Source organism: Notolepis coatsorum, assembly GCF_963971535.1.
Source record: "Notolepis coatsorum genome assembly, chromosome: 15".
Taxonomy (NCBI): Eukaryota; Metazoa; Chordata; class Actinopteri; order Aulopiformes; family Paralepididae; genus Notolepis; species Notolepis coatsorum.
The window spans coordinates 3,756,947-3,768,691 of record NC_140179.1 but is presented as its reverse complement, the minus strand read 5'-3'; positions in this window follow the sequence as shown (position 1 = coordinate 3,768,691).

The window sequence follows — 11,745 nt, the reverse complement described above, 5'->3', positions numbered from 1 at the left end:
GCCCACGTTTATAGTCCACGGAGGTCAACCCACACGGAGAAGACAGGGATGTCCGTTCTCACCGCGGGGGCTTGTGTGTGCGCAATATACAGAATTATTATTATAACACCACCTCCTAATAGACAGTCTCCTCCCCACCGCATGTATATATTCCCTCCCCGCCGTATATCTCTCTCCCACCCACCCACCCCCTCCTACAGTCCCCTCACCATCATATCTATGTATATACTCTGTCAGGATCTAGGGGTAACAGTACTGTATATTTGAATACCGTTTATGTCACAAATGTATCAGTACTAAATACCTATATGTCCCTATGCCATAAATGTCATGTATGTTGTGTATGTCATAAATGTCTATATGAATTGAAAATGGGGGACCCTGATGGAAACAAGACAAACGTCTTTCTCTGGTCTGCATCCCCTTAACAATTGTGTGTATTGAGCCGTACTGTATTGTACCCATTCTGCAATCTGTTAAATAAAGTTTTCATTAATTCATTAATTCATTCATTCAGTGTTAAACTTTATGCAAAATAATTAAATTGTTTAATATTGATTGGATTTAGATAAAGTCATTGAACCGTCGTATTTGTCATAATATATAGGGCATTCTGGAACCTATAACCTTCTAGAGCGTTGTGGTGATGTCATAATAGATCTTCTGGTACATAAAACAGACTGGAACGTTTGTGGTGATGTCATAATAGCCTTTCTAGAACATAGAACATTCTAGAACCACAGTATGACATCATGATAGAACGTTCTGTCACGAGTAAGTAATTTGACTAGTGGAGTGGAGCCCCGGCCCGCACAGGTGGAAAAAGAGAAAGTGATAAACAGCTTGTCCAGAGGTCCACTGATGGTCAGCCTTAGTAAAAGCCGACAACGTAGCATTGTCAATAAATATTGGCACATTCTTCAGTCCGATCCCCTTACTGGGGCAGCGTTTCAGCACTCGCCTAATTATTTTTATAAACGACAAGTGAACCTTTCTAATCTTTTAGTCAAAACTGATTTTCCCATAAGGAAACCCACACATTTTATGTCCAACATCCCTGAGGGTAATTTCCCCTGTCAGGCCTGTGTAAGAGAGAGAATTAGGATACGCCATGTGTCTCATTATGCAAAACACGCCCCTTTTAGTTTTTGGAATTTGGCGCGTTCTGATTGGCCGAGAGGTTTAAGGGGGCGTGACTTAGGTGTATGTCATACCTTATAAGGGCATATATCAAAGTTTGATGGATTGTAGCCACGCCCCCTTTTTGAGATGATTTAATGTAAGGAGGCGGGACATCCGGTTTTGAGGGCGGGACATTCGGTTTTCGGAAGGGGAGGAGATTTTTTTCAAAATAAAAGTTTTATTTTTTTCTAAAAAAAAAAAAAAGTCTTTCAAAATAAAAGATTCAAATATTTTTTAGATTCAAAAGTTTTTTTTTATTTTTTTTCAAAAAGAGTGTATTCCATGGTTTTCACAATATGTATTTCTGTATTTCCAAACGTTTTCAGAATATATCTTCACAATTAAGTTTTACAAGGTTGAATACATTATGTGTATTCCAAAGTCTTAAGAATATATATTCAGAATAAAATACATTTAGTGTGTTTTCTTCAGAAAGTGTATTTATTTCAAATGGTGAGTGTATCTTCAGAAAGTGCATTTATTTCAAATGGTGAGTGTATCTTCAGAAAGTGCATTTATTTCAAATGGTGAGTGTATCTTCAGAAAGTGCATTTATTTCAAATGGTGAGTGTATCTTCAGAAAGTGCATTTATTTCAAATGGTGAGTGTATCTTAAGAAATACCCTATCTCTGTCTGTTTGCTGTTGGTGTGTGTCTCCACTCTGTAGGCTGTGTGTTCTCTCAAATGTCTCTCAGTAGACTGAATATTTCTCCCTCTGTCTAACTGCAGCTTCTCTGAAAATTTTGACAGTGACAAACCCCGTAGATGTCATACGAGGCTGGTGAAAGACTAGGACCAATGAGATGACTCAAAACCATCTGCCAAAAGCAGATTTATGACTCTGCGACTTCCCGTTTCTGTAGAAAAACGGCCCCCAAGGTGTCTGTGTGTGTTTTCTTAATGCCAGATGCCAAATGTCACAATCTTTAGATAAGTGTATTCCAAATTACAAATGTAATGTGTCTAATGTGTTTAAGCAAAAGTCTAAATAAATGTAAAATAAATTGTTTGTATTCCAAATTACAAATGTATGTATGTATATTAGTTTCATGGATAAAGACATAATCTTCACTTGTGTTTAAGCAAAAAGAAAATTACAAATGTAATTTGTAAAATTAAAAGTGCACCATTACATTAGCATGCAAGGTTCTAGGGTTTGAATATTTCGTTAATACAGGTGTTTTATATTATACACATTAATTATTTTAGAGTTATTATTAAAAGAGTTGGGCTAAAAATATAAAGTACAGAAAAGATCTATGTGTGTCTGTGAGGTGTGTGTCTCTGATCGGGGGTGTGAACAGGGCTCTCTTAGGTGCTACAACACAGCATGAGGCGTGAAGATTAGGGCACATGCATACTTGGAGTAAAAAAATGTAAACTCAACACACATTTACAGTCATCATTCAAATGGTTTATATCTTTTGTAACATGTACAAGTAATGTACAACATTATACTCATAGCATATTTTTTGTTCACACAATGTTTTCACACATAATTTAAAAGATTTTCCCCATAAACAGGCTATTGTCCTATAAACTAACCTACACTTTGATGAATATTGTTACACCGCTAACAGAGATGTATTATAATTATAATTTGGATAAAAACGTCAACTAATTGACTAAATGTAAAAGTAATACCAACTATTTGACAGTTTGGGTGGTGATTCTTATTTTCTTATTTCGTAAAACTAAAATTAAAAGGCTACAGATCATAAGACTTATGTCTTGTTTACATCAGAGTCCCCCTTTTTTCAATACATCCAGACATTTAGGACATAGCAGATTTACAAATACAACACTGTTTGTGAAAACAGTCCTGAAAATATCTGTCCATAAGCTGTTTTAACTGTTTCAACCATCTTTAATTAAGACTTATTTTGGATATAGATCACTTCAAGGCCTGAATGTCCATATACTGTAGCAATGGTAAGCATGCATTTTCAGGTCAACTTCCCTTACCAACATGCACATCTAACCCCTCTTTTAATGTCACAGTAACCTGAAATAGCACAGAGTGTGGGGAAAAGGCCTTATTCAAAATAAAAAACTTTTAAACTGTACCCATTCTGCAATCTGTTAATAAACTTTTCAATCAATCAATCAATATATGATTAGGTATAAAAGTTAAAGACATGATAGATTAGAGTTGGGGCGAAAATATAAAGTGTTGTAAATATCTATCTTTTTGAGGATCTGGGTGTGAAAGGATCTGGGGGCTGCAAGGAGGTGTGAAAGATTAGGGACCAAACAACCTCTGTATATTTGCTTGTAATACTCTGCATTTACTCTAAACAAAACTAATAAAGTCTGTATTACAGCTAACTCTTTAAGTTTCAATAGTTTGGATTTAATACATAATTCATTGGTATGTTCTCTTGAATCTACATTGTGAACTATTCTTACTGCTCTCTTCTGTAATATAAATAAGGGCTTTATGTTGCTTTCATACGTGTTACCCCACACTTCCACACAGTAACTCAAATATGGTAGGATGAGTGAACAATATAATATTCGCATAGAATTATAATCAAGCACATTCTTTGCCTTGTTCAAAACAAAACACTCTTGGCTACCTTATTTTTTTTATGTACATTATATGTGGCTTCCATGTCATTTTCTCATCCAACATAATCCTTGGATTCCTTTGTCAATACATAATGCCACATTGTCCTTCTTTCGATTAGTAAATATCATACATTTCGTTTTTCCAAATTTAGGGATAGCTTATTGTTATTAAACCATATCTTAAGTTTACACATTTCATTTGTAATTTGGAATACAGAAATTTGTATCGACAGCAAATAAAACAAATTGCAATATGTTTGACACTTCACATATATCATTAATATATATAAAATAAAAAGTATGGGCCCCAGGACCGAACCTTGAGGGACAACACATTCAATATAGTTTGCTCCACCTCAAATGTAATGTTCAGAAAATGTGTATTTTTAGGTCTTTGCTGTTGCTGTCATTTTGACCATCTAGCTAAAAGAGGGGTCAATGATCGCAAATGAATACATGGTAAAAAGGTCTACCAATTGTCATGCAAGAATGCACTTCTAATATGTTACACACTAGTAATTCAACCATAATATTTCCAAATAGTATTGTTCTAAACAGTGTATTACAAATACAGTGTATTTGTAGCTAATGTAGACAATAGGCAATTATATAATTGTCACCTGAAAACATATTGTTGTCTATTTTCAAGATAGCCACTTAACCAGTTAATCGCCACCCCTCTCACACTGCATGTTTGTAATTTAGAAATTTAAATGTGATGATCAATCGTATCAAATGCTTTTTTAAGTGTATTTCCTATTCCTATTGTGTAATTCCTTTCATCTACGGTTGTGGTTATTTCTTCATATATATTCATTAAGGCTAAGGCTGTTGATCGATTTGCCCTGAATCCATACCGACTCTCACTCAGAATCTAAGAATCTAAGAATCATGAATCAAGAATCTTGAAACATTGTGAAAGCAAAGACACTGGCCTGTAGTTGGTAAAACTGTGTTTGTCCCCAGATTTAAATAGAGGAATAATAATTATTTGAAAAAATTAATAGAAATTTCCCACAGGGATAAGGTTTATCATATCTAAGTGTGCTACTGTTTAATAGGGACATAGTGTGTAATAGTGTAATATTGTCATAGGGTAGTCCTATAATAAATAGTATGTAATAGTGTTATATAGTGTAATATTGTGCAAATGTGTAATCATGCAATAGTGTAATAGTGTGTAATAGTGTAATAGTTTAATACATTATTTTGTTTCCTCAAACAGACATGTTCATGTAACTTGCATCAATCCAGTTTTCAGTCACCTTTTCAGTCACCTTTCAGCCAACTGTGTTGAAGATTTGTAGCATGGTCCTAGGATAAACATAAATTATAGACATCTAAAATCATGAAACAGGTCGATTTTTAGTAGATTTAATCAATAGTCAGAAAGATAATGCTATTTTAGTCAAGGGTTGAGATATATCACCCCCATGACACATCCCTATTTTGTAAGACAAACAGTTTGATGTTGTAATTTCAGTGATTAGGCTCGCTTGCCTGTATACATTTTTATCAATCTGCTTTTGGTGTATTTTTTAGGTGTTTGGTTATGTTTTTATCTGTCATTTTGATCAGGTCTAGCTAAAAGAGGGGATTTATGATCTCAAATGACTAAGGTTTACCAATTGTCATGCATGAATTTCAACTCTAACGTGTTACATAAGTAAAACAGACTATTTGCAAACACCATTGTTCTAAAACAGTGTATCTACTACAGGTTGTATTTATATTTTAACTAAATGTAAAAAAACATGAGAACACAATCCTAGTGAATTCTGAATTTGATGTTTATTGGTTGAATAAACATAAATTATAAAACATCTAAAACCATGAAACTGACTGATGCACTTAAAACAGACATGTCAACATAGTTTTTTTTACCTGTTTGCATAATGATAAGGTATAAAAACAAAATGCTTCAATACAAATGTATTTTTTAGAAGTTTAGTAATATCAAGCCCCAAATGTATTTTCTTTAACCTGATCTAAGCTACATTATACAACTCATTTATGAATTACTTTGCAGCGTCTAGTTTTTTTTATCCCCCCAGAGTTTTATGCTCTCAATATTATGGATATGCATTAAATCACACACGATAGGAAATATTCAATCAACTCAAATATGATGGTTCTAAGGTAAATAAAATGTAATTCAGTCAACATAGTTAGTGTATAGTATGGCTAACATGTATGAAAGTTGTTGATACAATATTATAATTCATAATTCAATTCAAAATAATTACCGGCGAGGTTGTTTGATTTTTGTCCCGATGATTGAAGGAAATTCATTTTTAAGAACCATTTAGCATGAAATATCTTAAAGATGTATTTTATTCATTATAACCATGAAAATAATGCAATGTTAGGTTTTACCGTGATTTTAGTGTTCACAGATAGGAATGTATCATTCACATTCAATTATCCAAATGTACTCTGAACAGACTTGTGAAGTTAGAGGTAATGTATTATTCACATTCAATTATCCAAATGTACTCTGAGTAAAATTTACTCTGTGAAATGTACTCTGCGAAATGTACTCTGCGAAAGTTCCCTGCAATATGCAGGGTTTTACATAGACTACTAGCAAAAAACATGTCTTATGTTCTTATATATCTACAAGTCTTATATAGAATGCTGTAAAAAGAGTCCTACTAATATATTTCACTTAAAAAACTTGTACAGAAAGATAAATATCTGACCCCCGGAGCCCTGTCAGAGTGTATACAGGTTCTGTACAGTATACCATATGCAAATCCCATATGGTCTAGCGGTAATGATGCCCTGCTTTCATCAGGGAGACGCGGGTTCGACTCCTGCTATGGGAATAACACTTTTTTCTATACATAACAAATGTGTTGGTATGTTTTATTGTAACTGTTTGACTGTTTGACTGTTTTTAGTGCAACACTACTGTCACCAACATCTAAGAAGGGTCTAGGGTTATCTCCTCAACACTAGGTTGGAGATGCATTTAAGTCCTATAGTTTTTTCCATACTTTTGCAAGGATATGACTGTGTTGCATTAATTTATTTTTAAATTTGGTGGACTTTATGGTATTTATAGCTTATTTATGATTGTGATACTTCTTATTGAATTGTTTAAAGAATATGTGTTTAACCAGAGTATAGTAGGACCTTACAAATATGATTTGATCCCAACAACTGGTGACATTTCGAAGTCTTTAAGGGATCACATTCACATAGCTGAATATAGTTGCACAACTGGATAATATTTGTATTATTACTAGGATGAACTTAAAATCATTCAAAACAATTATTACATAACAATTATTACAATGAAGCGTAGTTGTGTATATTATAAATGTTTTTTATTAAAGAATATTACAAATCATGCTGCAACCTTTTTTATCAATAATATAAGCATGCATAACATCAATAATGTGATTAATATCTAAAGTTTCTAAACACTTATGATTTTTCAGCTTAAAAGCCGTAACATCCACTATTACGGTGTATAAACACAACAGGTGTGCTCTGTTAAAATGACCAATCATATGATCTAAAATAGTAACTAAGTCGTTTTCAGATAGAAGACTTTCATCCTCTGAGAGTGTCTCTATCATATATTGCCAATTATTTAACAAGCCTTTATCTCTCACCAGCTTCAACATATTTTCAAAAAGCCTTAAGCGCAGGCTGACGGGGTTTGGCGGTGATGAAACTTAGTGAGTAGGGGCCGGAGCCTTACAGTGCCTTACAGTGTATTGCAAGGTCTGACATTGACCAAACTTGATATGCATGACCTTGGTGGGCTCTAGGTCAACTCCTGAAAAGGGGGTCAATGTCAGACCTTGCAATCAAAAGTTAGGGGGCACACTGAAATTATGGCAAGGGTTATTAGCCCCCTAACTTTTGATTGCAAAGTCTGACATTGACCCCCTTTTCAGGAGTTGACCTAGAGCCCACCAAGGTCATGCATATCAAGTTTGGTCAATGTCAGACCTTGCAATACACTGTAAGGCACTGTAAGGCTCCGGCCCCTACTCACTTCCAGTGATGAAGCTAAGCTATGCTAACGGAGCGTCTATTCCCAAAGCTAAAATGCACGCACAGAGACAAAAAAGGTATGTATCTTCTTGTCTAACTCCAGGGAAGATGTTAAATAAGCTAATTTCCCAAAATGTTGGAGTTTTCCTTTAACAATTGTGTGTATTGAGCCGTACTGTATTGTACCCATTCTGCAATCTGTTAAATAAAGTTTTCATTAATTCATTCATTCAGTGTTAAACTTTATGCAAAATAATTAAATAGTTTAATATTGATTGGATTTAGATAAAGTCATTGAACCGTCGTATTTGTCATAATAGATAGGGCATTCTGGAACCTATAACCTTCTAGAGCGTTGTGGTGATGTCATAATAGGAACTTCTGGTACATAAAACAGACTGGAACGTTTGTGGTGATGTCATAATAGCCTTTCTAGAACATAGAACATTCTAGAACCACAGTATGACATCATGATAGAACGTTCTGTCACGAGTAAGTAATTTGACTAGTGGAGTGGAGCCCCGGCCCGCACAGGTGGAAAAAGAGAAAGTGATAAACAGCTTGTCCAGAGGTCCACTGATGGTCAGCCTTAGTAAAAGCCGACAACGTAGCATTGTCAATAAATATTGGCACATTCTTCAGTCCGATCCCCTTACTGGGGCAGCGTTTCAGCACTCGCCTAATTATTTTTATAAACGACAAGTGAACCTTTCTAATCTTTTAGTCAAAACTGATTTTCCCATAAGGAAACCCACACATTTTATGTCCAACATCCCTGAGGGTAATTTCCCCTGTCAGGCCTGTGTACAATGCCAAGGCATGATTAAAGATAGATTCTATACACACCCAAAAACAGGCAAGTGTATGTATACCTGTTAAAGGTAATCTTGTGTATCTGCTGAAATGTCCGTGCAATTTTTCTTATGTGGGTAAAACAACTAGAGCTTTTAAATCCAGAATCAGTGAACATAAATGTTCAGTCAGAAATTCAGATGTCAAGTCATCTGTAGCTCGACATTTTTCTAAACGCAATCATGCCGTCAACAATCTGAAATATATGGGACTCGAGCTAGTCAACAGGCCCTCTAGAGCAGTGGTTCTCAACCTGTGGTACGTGTACCACGGGTGGTACTTGGGCCCCCTGCTGGTGGTACTTGAAAAAAAAAAGATATTATAATTTTTTTCTTAATTTTTTTCTTTTTTGTCTGCAGTCAGGTCACTGAACTTAGAAGCAGGCAGGCCTGGAGTAGCCATCTGGCATACTGGGCATTTGCCCGGTGGGCCGACGCATATGTGGGCCGTTATGATTTATATAAAAAAAATAAAAATAAAAAACTGACACTGGGCTGGCCCAATCATATATATCTTACTAAGCATCCCCCCGCCAGTCGTGCAGGTACATGACTGAGAGGGGGGCTGGTACATGACTGAGATGGGGCTGTGGTACATGACTGAGAGGGGGCTGGCTGGTACATGACTGAGATGGGGCTGTGGTACATGACTGAGAGGGGGCTGGATGGTACATGACTGAGAGGGGGCTGGTACATGACTGAGAGGGGGCTGTGGTACATGACTGAGAGGGGGCTGTGGTACATGACTGAGAGGGGGGCTGGTACATGACTGAAATGGGGCTGTGGTACATGACTGAGAGGGGGCTGTGGTACATGACTGAAATGGGGCTGTGGTACATGACTGAGAGGGGGCTGGTACATGACTGAGAGGGGGGCTGCACATGACTGAGATGGGGCTGTGGTACATGACTGAGAGGGGGCTGGTACATGACTGAGAGGGGGCTGTGGTACATGACTGAGAGGGGGGCTGGTACATGACTGAAATGGGGCTGTGGTACATGACTGAGAGGGGGCTGGCTGGTACATGACTGAGATGGGGCTGTGGTACATGACTGAGAGGGGGCTGGTACATGACTGAGAGGGGGCTGTGGTACATGACTGAGAGGGGGCTGGTACATGACTGAGAGGGGGGCTGGTACATGACTGAGATGGGGCTGTGGTACATGACTGAGATGGGGCTATGGTACATGACTGAGATGGGGCTGTGGTACATGACTGAGAGGGGGCTGTGGTACATGACTGAGAGGGGGCTGGTACATGACTGAGAGGGGGCTGGTACATGACTGAGAGGGGGCTGTGGTACATGACTGAGATGGGGCTGGTACATGACTGAGAGGGGGCTGTGGTACATGACTGAGAGGGGGCTGGCTGGTACATGACTGAGATGGGGCTGTGGTACATGACTGAGAGGGGGCTGGCTGGTACATGACTGAGATGGGGCTATGGTACATGACTGAGAGGGGGGCTGGTACATGACTGAGATGGGGCTGTGGTACATGACTGAGAGGGGGCTGGTACATGACTGAGAGGGGGGCTGGTACATGACTGAGATGGGGCTGGTACATGACTGAGAGGGGGCTGTGGTACATGACTGAGATGGGGCTGTGGTACATGACTGAGAGGGGGCTGTGGTACATGACTGAGATGGGGCTGGTACATGACTGAGAGGGGGCTGTGGTACATGACTGAGATGGGGCTGGTACATGACTGAGATGGGGCTGTGGTACATGACTGAGAGGGGGCTGTGGTACATGACTGAGAGGGGGCTGGTACATGACTGAGAGGGGGCTGTGGTACATGACTGAGATGGGGCTATGGTACATGACTGAGATGGGGCTGTGGTACATGACTGAGAGGGGGCTGTGGTACATGACTGAGAGGGGGCTGGTACATGACTGAGAGGGGGCTGTGGTACATGACTGAGAGGGGGCTGGTACATGACTGAGAGGGGGCTGGTACATGACTGAGAGGGGGCTGGTATACAGGACTGAGAGGGGGGCTGGTATACATGACTGAGAGGGGCCTGGCTGGTACATGACTGAGAGGGGGCTGGTACATGATTGAGAGGGGGCTGGCGTGTGTGTGTGTGTGTGTGTGTGTGTGTCAGAGAGAGAGAGAGAGAGAGATCAATAAAGCCTCAACAAAGAGTTGGAACAGCACGTACAGAATATAGATATGATGTCAGTCTGAATCAGAACATTCTCTGCCTCATTGAACTCTGAATCATCAGGTTCCAATGAACTCTCAAATTCTGAGAATGGGAGTAGTCACCACTCACCAACTTCCCCATCTTCTCCCCCATCTTCACCCCCGCACTTTCTATTTGACCCATGACTTCTCAGCAGAGCCCAGACAAAACTTCCCTTTTGCTATAAACTCTGCTAATACTGAGTCACTATTGAGAACACGAGAGAGAGAGATTAACAAGTAAAGCGTCTTTTATAGACAAACTGAAATATATCTTACCTTGCCGTTCAAAAGTTACGTTTTCACTGACTCTCTTGATTTCTGGGTCAAAATTATGTCATTTGGTACAGATGTTGTAACCGGAATCCTCGCGGTCGAGGATTACATGAAAAAGTGTGTGTTTGAATTAAGTAATTTGCTTAAATACAGTTGTTCTTAATTTTCTCACTTGCTATGTGAGAATGTTAGTTATTATGTTTTCAATGCCTCTTGCATTGTATGATAATTGTGTGGAAGAGTTTGCTAGTTCTAGTGCTACCCCTTTGTACATTGTGGCTGTGTCTGACAAAAGTTAACAATAAATAATGTTATTAGGAATACATTTGCCTCCTGCATGAAGTGTGCATAGCTGAATAGAATGTATTTTAACGTCGGTCATATGGTGGTACTTGGAGAGCCAGCTACGTTCTCAGGTGGTACTTTATGTAAAAAGGTTGAGAACCACTGCTCTAGAGGGAGTGACAGGCATAAGCTGCTATTGCAACGTGAATGTTATTATATCCATTTACCAAGGGGAATGAATGAAGATAACGTGTTAACCTGTTTCCTATAATAAGTGACTTTTACCATCATTATTATGATTACATTATTATTGTAGGAGCCATTATGATGGTGGCATATTATTTTATTATTTGTAATATTATTATTGGACACCTGGTGGCG